Below are 11,652 nucleotides of genomic sequence, written 5' to 3' on the forward strand. Positions count from 1 at the left end.
AATTCTGGGATCAGAAGGTTCCTGGGTGGTTGGAAATGGCAGTTCTGGGTAGGTTCCTCCTGGCTCCTGTGGTGCCAGGGAGCAGCAGAAAAACTGTTGCTGTTTGCTTACCGAGCAGTAAGAAATAGCGTGCCTCAGTGTCTTCCAATCGGTGGGAAGTTTAGTTTATTTCTTGTCCTTTCTTTGGGATAGTTTTGGTAACAGTGAGGGAGGTGGACTGGGGGAAGGCTAGGATTATTGCTAACCTGCTAATTATCTCCAAGAAGAGAGTAGTGAATGTGTGAATTAACTGCTGGTGACAGGACCCTAGGGACAAGTTCCCAGAGCACATGTAGCCTCCAGATGTCCATCCCTACGGAAGCCCAAACCCCAGCCCTCCTTTTGTTTGTGTCTCCTCAAAATGGATAGGCCATTGAACTTCAAACCCACCCAGACTGAGTCTGGTGTTCAAGGTCTGATGCATTAGTACCTTAGCCTACCTTCACAGCTCCTTTGGGATGAGGTATAAAGACTAAGACTAAGTGACTTACACAAGGTAACACAGAATGTCTATGGCAAAGCAGTATGTTTATGGCAAAGCACGAGACCAGGTTCCCAGAGTCCCAGTCCACAACCTTAATCATAAGTCCATCTTTCCTCTCTCCAAGGTGAATGACAAATTGACCATCAATGCTACCAGGGTTGGATCCTTATTTGACTTGTTTATAAAATAACTTCACTGGATATCTGAGACGCTGTACAATTAAGGCAGTAATTCAAATAAAATTGGACCTAATGGCCTAAGAACCAAACAAAAAGAAAATTCCATACAACCTACAAACAAAAACAGATTGTTGATATTTACTATAGAGGGGGTTATTTTATTAGGAAGATATTAAGGTATAAAATAAGTGTTGGTAATATTTTTATAGTATTTATAGTCTGAGCTGCAGGCTTGTTAAGCACTAAGTTTAACAAGCTTGTCTCATTTTCATGAGCTATTATCCTAACTTCTCTGCTTCCTACATGTGGTATTTTCAGTGGTCTTTATTAAAAATTCAATATTTGCCTAAACCTATCCCATGAGCTCTGATTCCTAACTTCATTGACTTTAGGGGTCCACCTGTGCAATTCCCTTGGCAGGATTGGGGCCAAGGTTACAACAGGTATTTCGTAATTTTAATTTGGCTGGCAGTGGAGGGAGTGTTGTGTTTCAGAAGTCAGTGTGTGGTAAGTGTTGTCAAATGCTGATTTTTTTTAACCAGTGACCAGAGTCTGGGAGGCTTGTTTACAACACCACCATTATCCCATCAGCAGGGGCAGCAGGTTTGTATAATTTTTGGTGGTGCCCAGAATGGGTCCAAGTCTGCTCCCACTACCTACCTAAGGCTCTGGGAGGGAGTTTGGGGTGCAGGCTCTGGGAGGAAGTTTTGGTGCTGGGTGCAGGCTCTGGGCTGCAGGAGGGGATATAGGAGGGGGTGTGGGGTGCTGATGGTGGGAGGCAGTTTGGGTGCTGGCTCTGGGCTGGGACAGGGGGTTGGGGTGCAGGGCATGGGGCTGGGACAGGGATGAGGAATTTTGGAGTGCAGCAGGCAGGCCACCCTGGAGCTGGGGCAGGGGCCCAGAGAGGACTCCTCCCCCACAGCCCTCTCCCTGCTGGCAGCAGTGAGCTCCAGGGGAGGGGGGGCGGGAGGAGGGGACCCTTCCAGCACAACTCACCCAAGATCCTGCAGGCTGCTGCTGCTGCTCAGGAGGTCCAGCCAGGAGAAGCCCCCACCTTGGAGTTGCCTGCCGGGGAGAGTGCTGGCATGTGCCTCGTCCCTCCGCAGGCGCAGAAGCTGCCTCAGCCTGCCTCCAGCACCACTCCCTTGTAGCTGGTAGTGGGCGGATGGTGAGGGAGCACAGTGCAGAGCTGCAGGAGGCAGCTGCCTGTTGTCGAGGCAGCTGCCTGTTGTCGAGGCAGCTGCCTGTTGTCGAGGCAGGCAGGGATGCTCAGGGGTGGCAGGTGGGGCCGGGGAAGAGATCCAGACCCGAATATTGGTGGAGCCAGGCCCCCAGGGGCCTGAATTTGCTGGAGCCCGGACCACCATGGGCCCATACAACTCGCCACCCTGCCCATCAGACCTTTTGCCAACTAAGTTTTGGAATGGAAGGAAATAGGATAAAAGAAGTGAGAAATGTACCTATTAATTTATCCTCCTATAGCTGCAGGGTATATTGTCATCTGAAAGAGAAACCATGTGAATTCTGGGTTTTATTTTTCTTAAACCTAAATTTAACAACAGCTGCAGTCATGTAATATCAACTTTAAAAAAAGTAAAATTGGAGGTGGGGAGACTTCCAGGATTTATTTAAAAATTGGAAATTCTTTAGAAAAGTTGATTAAAAATACTCAAGCTAACCTAGACCATCTGTTCTATTTCCTGTCAACATTACATCATGTAGTTTCATTGTGTTTACATATCTTTTAATGAAACAATATTTATGCATGTGGAGAAGGGGGAAGTTGGTAGTGGTAAGTGTACAAGAGGCTTTACTGTAATAAAGGTGGGCAGCAGTGAATGCTTATGTGGTAACTGAAGAACTTTATTTGAAACTAGATAGTTTCAGATGGGAACCAGTATTGAAAAGGTGAGCCATTCCCTTGCCAACTGGCTCATGGTGAACTGTCATTAAAAAACACTGTGAACAAAATGGCAGCAAAGTGCACAAGAACACTTTAAACAAAAAAAAAAACCTGAGGTGAAATCCAATTTTGCCATTGACTTCAGTGGAGCCAGAATTTCACATTTGAGCTTTTCAGGCTTGGCCCTAATTTTGAAATTTTGGATTTGTGTGTGTGTATAGCTCTGTCTTTATGTGTGAGGTGAGAAAGGGGTAGAATTATCCCTAAAATTGGATCCCCTTCTGGTACAGGATCCTAAACTGATTCTCTGTACTACCCACTGGATATGCAATGCACCCCATTAATCTTCAAATCTACCAATGTTAGATACAGGAGCAGAATACCATTTAATAATGCTTCCAGGGCATTTTATCAATCCAATAATGTTTGTTTCTTGCATTTCTTTTTTTTTTTTTTTACATACAAACTGTAGTAGAAAAGAACAGGTGCAAACATATAAATAGAGTGCTCTAGTCCAGCTAATTATGACTAACTGCCTTTATTAACAGGTTTTAGGTATGCAATTAATATCCAATTATTTATACATTCATTCAAGAGTAATCCAGTTTACAGGATGTTGGAGGCGTTGTTAAGAAATGTTAAATAAAGCTGCATTGCTCATAATGGCTGGAAGGCAGAAATAATTTGTACCTCTGGCAGCCCCAGCTTTTTAAAGATTTACTAAGAAACACCACTGACGCATCTCTGTGATTCTCACTGAATATTTATCAGGCAGACAGGATTGTGAGTAACCTGATTGGGTGATCAGTATTCTGCCAATCAAATACACAAATGAAGAAAACTAAATAAGTTTAAAAGAGAATAACCACATAAGTCTGAGCTACAACAACCCAGTAAATCATCTGAAATTTGAGCATGTCAAGGAGCTGTGTTTTAAGTTTTCAAAGGTGGGTCTGAGACAGGGAAATAATATGGCTTTAGAAAACAACAGGAGATGAGAAAAATATGGCCACCATTGCCCCTCTGACTGGGGAGTAGGATGTTGTTAATCATAAAAACAATTGTCAGAAATAGTGTCTGATAGTGAACTTTGAGAATTCATCCAAGTGAGGAGGACCTATGCAGGGCTCTCTCTAGTACCCATAGTAGGGTTGCCAGCCTCAAGGGTTGTCCTGGAGTCTCCAGGAATTAAAGATTAATCTTTAATTAAAGATTATGTCGTTATGAAACCTCCAGGAATGCAGCCAACCAAAATTGGTAACCCTAACCCCATAGGTTCTCTGCCCACAAGGTTTGTGGAACTGCTGCTGGGGGTCTCCGCAAAGCTGTGCTGGGAAGGAGAGCTCTGCATTGGTTTTGAATAGGCCAGAATGGAAGGAGTTAATGGGGGTGAGCTAGGGGAGGAAATCCTGGATCTACACTTACATGGATCCAGTGGTCCAAAAGCCCCATTTGGTGTATGTCTGGAGTAGGAGAAAGGTGTTAGCTAAGATGTTTTTAAAGAATACCTTTTATCTTAATTTAGACAAGCCTTTAGGGAGAATGAAGGTGCACTGTTGGGTGTTCAGCTCCATATATTGTGTTTTATGCCGTGCCCTGCCCTGCATTCTGCCTGTAAGCTAGGGCTGGACTTTCATTCCCTGTTTCCTATGGATTTCTCGCCGCCTTGTGGTTTTGCACTACTGCCAATCACACAAGTATTGGAATCTACAACATACTTGATTCTTGCTATGTACATGGAGGTTGAAGTTCACCCAAACTAATTAAAATATTATCTGAAATCCATTAGATTGTTTTGGATTTGTTGCCTACCCAAATGCTTGTAATGGAAGTGATGGAAAGCTAAGGAGATAATAAAGAATAAAGAAAAACAAGGCAGTGAAGTTAACAGTTTAAACTAAAGAATTTTTGTCTTTCTGTTTCACAGACTGTAGTGATCATATGGCCATATTATGGATACTGCAACTTCCAGCGCTAAAAATGCTTTGATATCTTCTATTACCCAGCTGTGATCGGTTTATCTTAACACTTTGGTATGTCATACTCAGTCACTGCTGATAATTTTTGACCCAAACCCTTATATTTCACCCATGATTCTGAACAAGAAATGCTATTCAGTATTTCTTAATATAGCCTGTAGTGTACAAGTCTATTATTCCAGGAAGAAAGTATTACAAAAGCTGCATACCTTATGTCTTTCATCTAAACATTACCAAAAAGCATAGGGGAATATGGTTCCCTCACTGATTGTGTAACTTCCATTGATGTACATGAGAATTGTGCCTCCCCCAAAGAAAGCTATTCCTACCCACAACCCCATTAAACGGATCTTAATCAGATTTTGTGCCCACCTTGGGTTAAAACTCATGAAAGTCAGTTCCCAAGCACAGCATTGCTGTAAACCGTGGCTTAAGTTACACATCAGTGTAACTGTTAAAATAGAGTAACTTTTGTTCTCCCTGCCACACACATTGGTACAACTTCCCTGAGAGGCCAGAAGGGAGATGTGACATGAAAAGCATCTAACATGATGATATGGGATAAAGCGTAGGAGCTCTGTCTCTCTCTCCAACTTCCGCACCGCTCTCTCACATACTCTTAATACCTCTTGTTAGCTATTCTACCTTCTATATCTCCCTTCCACTCCCTCAGGAAATGTCTCTTTTGACATATCTACTGAATGCTTAGGGGCTACTTTCTAGCCAATTTACAATAAATGTTTAACTTACATCAATGACACACACTTCCTAATTTGGCCCGCTGCATATAAAATGCCATGTGTACCTCTGATTCTAATATGGACCAAATTTTGTCCTGATTGACACTCTACATAACTCCATCCAAGTCAATGGGCCTGCAAATGGTGCAAGGCAGGGCCCTGTATTTTGTCACTTCTTCATTAATAATGTTAATATATTTTGGTGTAAATTCTGCTCAGAATGACATGGTTGCAACCCCTATTGCCTTAAACAGGATCTACGCAAGTATAACCGAGTGCCATTGTTTTTCACCACCATGTGCTTTTTAAAGTATCAGCGACAATTCTTAAGATTTTTCCACTCATTAGCGTAAAGGAATCAACTGTAAAGCTTATAAACAAGGCATTTTCTGATGCACACAATATCAGAAATAGCTTTCATTGTTAACTAGCTGTACATAAATGACTAGCAGACTTGGTGTTGCCGCTTCTTGATAGTGTCCTTCAATAACAGGCACTGAAGAAGCTGGTTGCTTGGTTAGTGAATCTCTGTGCTGACGGCTGCTCCTACACACTCTGTCATGCCTGTCCTTCCAAGTGGTGCCATTGTCGGTGCATCTTCTGGTAAAGCTGTTTGGCCGAAGGGTGCAGGATGGAGTTTCAAACAAAGGAAAAATAACTGCAGTGCAAGCCTCTCCACTTCTTCATCAAGCACTAAAGGAATATGGAGTTTCTACACTGATGCTTCCCATGGGATCAAAATCGGTCCCTTTACAGTACTGATCATAAGTATTCTTTTTATTGCTTTTGTAATAATATTACACATCTGGGCCAAGTATACTCGTTCCTAGACTCAGTTGTAGCCATGTAGTCTTTGCTACTTGCATTACTGGACAGCATGAGTTGGGGTGGGTGGAGAAATGGGGACGCACCTGTCCCAAAACTATAGTGGGTTTAAAATTTTTTGTGAAATGTTTGCAAGCTTTCTCTTTAGACTAAAAGGGGACTTTTAAAAAATAGTGAGGATTCCCTTCGCTCTTTTATTTGGCTGTTGTTGTTTTTGATCTTTAAAATGGAAACTTGTTATACTTAGTATCTCTGGTTCCTAAAGTTTGTCAGTCACCGGACTATCCACCTGTAAAAATGTGTGGAAGAACTCTTTTTAAATGCATAAAACAAGGCACTAAGAACAACATCTTATGCAAGTTTGAAACAACAAGCTTTTGGAATGAGTGATCTACTGGAAGTTTAATTCTGATATATTTGGAGGAGTTAGTGTTGCAGTTGCCTTATCTAATTATTTATATGTATGCATAAACTGATTACATTTGATATGATTTTAGACAACATACTGTACAGATTTAAAAAGTACATAAACTATGTTATCATATAGGAAGATACAGATTGTAACATCTATAGCAAAAAGGCATGGCATGACATAGCTTGCCAGAGTAATATGGTTATTTTGGATATGTTTTTATTTTGAAAGTTGGGGTTCTCCCAATTCCTTCACTTACTTAAATAAATGTTTCATCCTGTATGTAAGTGTTTTTCTTTGATTATTCATCATAAGAAGTTGAGAATAATAGAAAAAACTCACTGGCAACTTGCCTATATATTTCAATTAGCAATATATCCCATCCATCTCTGGGGTTAGACTGTACCATTCAATTTCTGTTAGCCAGTGGGGACATGGTATGCAAAGGAGGAGGAGCCCCAGTTCTCCTGAATCATTCTTTCCCTCCCCAAAGCCTGTAGAACCTTCTCTGGAGGACTTATACTCTGCTGGATTTTGTGGGTAAAGCCTGGGGCACAAAGAAGATGGGGCAGAGGACCAGCCACTCTTCCTGTTGTTGTCTCAGGCTTCCTCCATGAATAATCCCAGAAGAAGTCCAAGCTCTCAAGTGTTCCCACTACTGCTGTATTGAAATTGGCCAATGGCACAAGGATCTTTCAGAAGGTGAAGGGGCATTTGTCTGCATCCACATATTGAGGGCTATCTATCTCCAAGGATCCTAGGATGTCCTAGTCTCCTCCATAGACTGCACAACCCCTTCCCTTTTGAGGATGTGATTCTCTGGAAATTTTGCAAGGTAAGTCTCTAGCCGATTTTCCAGCCCCCTCTGTTCCTCTTCTATAGGTTTTTCTAGTGCAGGACACAATGGGCCCCGGATCATCGATGGGGGACTTTAAGCATTATTACAATGCAAATTAATAATAATGGTGGAGATTAGCTACAATGATGTCCACAACCAGGAACTCTTTCTAAATCATAGCTATGCATGGATTGTGAGGCCTTCCACCTTAGTCTCAGAAGATCTGCCCTTATGAAACCCAGTGAGCTGACAGTAAACCTTTGCGTGCTAGATGGAAAAGTTATTAACAGACAAATGGGCTGCTAGAAACCAGAAAGAATCAGAGATCAACTGAATTATTAAAGTACATAATTACACTATTCTGGGAAAAATAACTACAGTATTTAAGATACTGTGTTACATTAGCTTGATATACTACTGGATAACAATCAGTCAAACCAGGTTAAACGGCTAGGGTGCAAATAATTAGTGTGCTCTATTAAACTGTTTTGTCCTTTCAGCTACCAGGGTAGATAATTTGATTGTTATAGATCATCTTCACCGTTTGATCTGGCCTCTGATCAGACCAGGCCCTACAAACCCTCAAACCTTTTATAATATTATACCTAGGCAAGCTTATCAGTGAAGCAACGCTAGAGTGAATGTAATTATTTCACCAATTGTTCCGATTTTTATGGCAAATTAAGCTTTATTTATTAGAGTCTAGAGATGAAGATTGCATAGTCTGCAATGTTTAGCAATGTAAAGTAGCTGTTTTGTAAACATCATACACAAACATATTGATAACATAGTCTTCTGTGGTCTATCATCCTTGTGTTAATTGAGTGAAACTATAATTTGATACCAGACTTCATATTGCTAGCAATTACTTCCCAGCATCTGTGATAACTATAGCCTAAATTTAGCTAGAATGGCACCCACTGTAATATATTCTGTGGAATGTTTGCTAGATTCAGGGTTTTATGTTTGTTTACATGACAGCATGGTATTTTGGGCCTCAATCCTGCAATAGGATCTGTATGAGTGTACCCTGGTGCCTATGCATAGTCCCACTGAAGAAACTGGATCTCCAAAGAGGTTCAAAGGGTCCACCTGAGCAGGTCAGATTACAGGATTGGGGTTTTACTTTGAATGGGGATTTATTTGTAAGGACACTAAACACTTTACAGACTTAAATAAGCATTTAGAGTTCAGTGGCAGAGGAGAAGAGGAAAAGGGAGAAGAAATTGGCAAGCTCATAAGGAAGAGAGATGGGATGTGTTCTAGATATAGTAGCCAGATCACACACTAACAAAAATGGAGAGAACGGCCAATGCTAAATCAGAAAGAAAGAGGAAAAGGAGGGGGAAGCAGTGAAGAAAGCAAGTCAGGGAGAAAACCTGGAGCAAGTCAATGAGCATTTGAAAAAGAAAGGTAGCTTTGAACTGACTTGGGAAATAATTGTCTTGTTTGAAGGGGCAATGTATTTTCCTTTGTTCATGTGAGATAGTGGGCAGAAACCTTCTTCATGTGCTGGAATCTGAAGAACTAAGGTTTGGGGAATTTTAAAGAAGAGATCTGCAATAAACAAGGGGAGATGATCTTGTATGAGGATTTTAGCAAAAGGTAGAATTGAGGATGTGTCTTGCACAGGAGTAACATGAGCAATAATTTATATGAAAATGTATTGGACACAATGATGGGGAGTCCACCCACACCAGACCTGAAAGGGTTAAGGTGCCTAGCTGGGCCAATTAACTCTCCTGGCTGCACCTGGAGGAGGATCACTTAAGGTTAAAGAGGCACAGTCTCTTGTTGGTGCTGATTAACCTGAGGTTAACATGAGTTTTGTATTTGTATTTATGTAAGCATTTCTAATGCATCCATCCCAAATGTGAGAACCAACACATTTATGTAAAGTAGACAGTCACTGGATGTAGTCTAATCTCCAGAAAACTAATTTACATGTGCTTGTGCCTTGCATATACCTTAGCATACCAGATACTCAAAAATTCAGTTTAGACCTGGTTCCACAGTAGCCCACTCAGTCTACTCCACATTCCTTTCTGTAAGGGGACCAGATGGGTGAGCCCCATTTCCATGGAGAGGAAGTCTTCTCAATATGAGGCTGTAGTGGTGGTGATAATCCAACTATATACAAGGATTCCAGAGCTTGGAATGAAAAGAGCCTTCCTTGCAGTAGGTTGTATCTTCCTTTCTGGCCCTGACTAAAACCATGCATGGAGAACAATATTTTCTTTTCTTAAAAAGTCAAGTAGCTTTTTCTTGGCAGGTGTACAGCAAGAATTCCAGTGGGCAGCCACAGGGTTATCATCAGGGAGGGTTAGCTGCCATGTGCCAGCTTCATCTGGGACCACCAGAAGTAGGGTGAGCAGCTATCCCGATTTTATAGGGACAGTCTCAGTATGTGGGGCTTTTTCTTATATAGGCACCTATAACATCTCACCCTGTCCCAAATAGCAAGGCTGAAATATTGGGCACTCTAACTAGGAGGAACATTCTGACTGCACTTCCTGTCCTTATCTACATAGGCCTCATATTCCCCCCTCCTTGTTTTGTGTGTCTGTAAACTGGGTAGCAGCCAAACTCTGGCAGAAAGAGAACAAAAGGCAGTCCTGGTTCTAAAACAACCAGCAGCAACGCGTGTGGGCACAAAAAGGAACCCTGAACTTTTTCTTCCCCCATCATCTTCAGCTTTCAGAATGGAATTGCTGTGGCAGAAGGAATGATAAGAGGGCTGCAGAACCATGCAGGTGCTGGTCTGAAGAATGCTGGGGGTGGGGAGGATGCCAAAAAGGGAAAGGAGAGGAGTTACAGCTAGCCCAGTAGAATGCCAGAGGAGGAGAGGCAGGGAGGAGATGAAAAGTGGAGTCCTCTTTCAGGCAGCTAAAGAAGGGGCTGTCCGCTGCCCCTATTTATGTGCGGTTTTTTCCAGGTTAAATTTTCAGCTTGCAACATGCTCCAACCCAAAATATGGGGGGTCTGTGGCTGTCAATGCTGATTTCCCCACTCTGGCACTTGGAGTGCAGAAGGTGGGGGCCCACAAGGACTCTAATACTTGCCACTCCAGACTTGTATTAAACTCTCAAGGTTACAGCTTTTCTCTGACCTTGGATTGGTAGATGCTGCCACCATCCAAGTGCAAAACCTCTTTGAGAACCCAGGAAGGCACACTTGGGAATTCCTTCTGTGGGGTACCCTCAAACCCTTTCACCTCCCCCCCCCCCGGGGAAGAGCTAAGAAGGAAAAAAGAAGGAAATCAGCTGTTGCCACCAGCTAATTAAACTTGCACACAAACCTTCTAAGACACAAATATCCAATTCTGTTCTTTAAAAAGGTAAATTTTATTACTAAAAAAAGGAAGAAAATACATCTGGGGACTTAGGCTTTTGCTAGATTTAAAAAAAGAACTACAAGGATTAAGCATCAAGAATAGCTCTCTTGAGGTCCAGCTTAAAGGTTACAAGCAAAACAAAAGCACCTGGGGTTAGCACAGAGGAATCCACAAGCCATAAAGAAATAAAAGGGATAAACCTAACTGCATCTTCCTGGACATTTCCTGATCTATTTACATATCTGGGGTTTTAGATGAGTAGTTTCTAGGTATGATACTGATGATTTTTCATACTTGGCCCAAGCTTCTCATAGCATAACTGCTCCCTGTCTGCCTCTCCCCGAGAACAACAAGAGACAGATAAAAGGGGAGTCTTGTTTCAATTTTAAAAAGTTCTAGCCTTCCCATTGGCTCTTTTGGCCAGGTGCCCACTCACTTCCTTTTACCTGTGCATAGCAGTGAGACTTTGTAACCCTTTACAGGTAGAGCAATTAGAGAACAGCTACTAAGAGGGATTTTATAGCTACTGGCTGGCTGGGTGTCCATAAAAGAGAGCTACTCCCACCCCTTCATTTATCACAGTGGCTTTCCCCTTAAAGGAATAATCAGTAGGTAAAGAGAACCCCTCCAAAAATCTATATGCACAACTTTATGGGTTTTCTTATGACTTTTATTTTGACCTGTGATATGATTTTTGCATGATTGAGGCTGGCAATGCTGCTTTAATTTTTGGGTGTTCAAATTTTCTTTCTGCTGGAGAGAGAAGAGATATTGCTTTTGGGTGGTAAAGATGGAAAATCAAACCAAGCAAAATAGGTAAAAGCACCACAGATAGCGGTAGCACATTTGTGTAAAAATACCCCCAAATAATCCTAGGATGGGGCCATGTCTGCACATCACTCTGGGCCTTGAAAATCCT

The 11,652-nt window shown here is 42.0% G+C and overlaps 1 long non-coding RNA gene across 1 annotated transcript; it reads left to right on the forward strand.

The window, feature by feature from the left end:
- Positions 1–22: 22 nt before the first annotated feature.
- On the forward strand, positions 23–6,824 carry LOC123375946. Its single transcript, XR_006581636.1, has 3 exons — positions 23–48; positions 4,533–4,638; positions 5,818–6,824. It is a non-coding gene; the product is annotated as an uncharacterized LOC123375946 (long non-coding RNA).
- Positions 6,825–11,652: the final 4,828 nt, after the last annotated feature.

This window comes from Mauremys mutica, chromosome 8 (assembly GCF_020497125.1).
Source record: "Mauremys mutica isolate MM-2020 ecotype Southern chromosome 8, ASM2049712v1, whole genome shotgun sequence".
Classification (NCBI taxonomy): Eukaryota; Metazoa; Chordata; order Testudines; family Geoemydidae; genus Mauremys; species Mauremys mutica.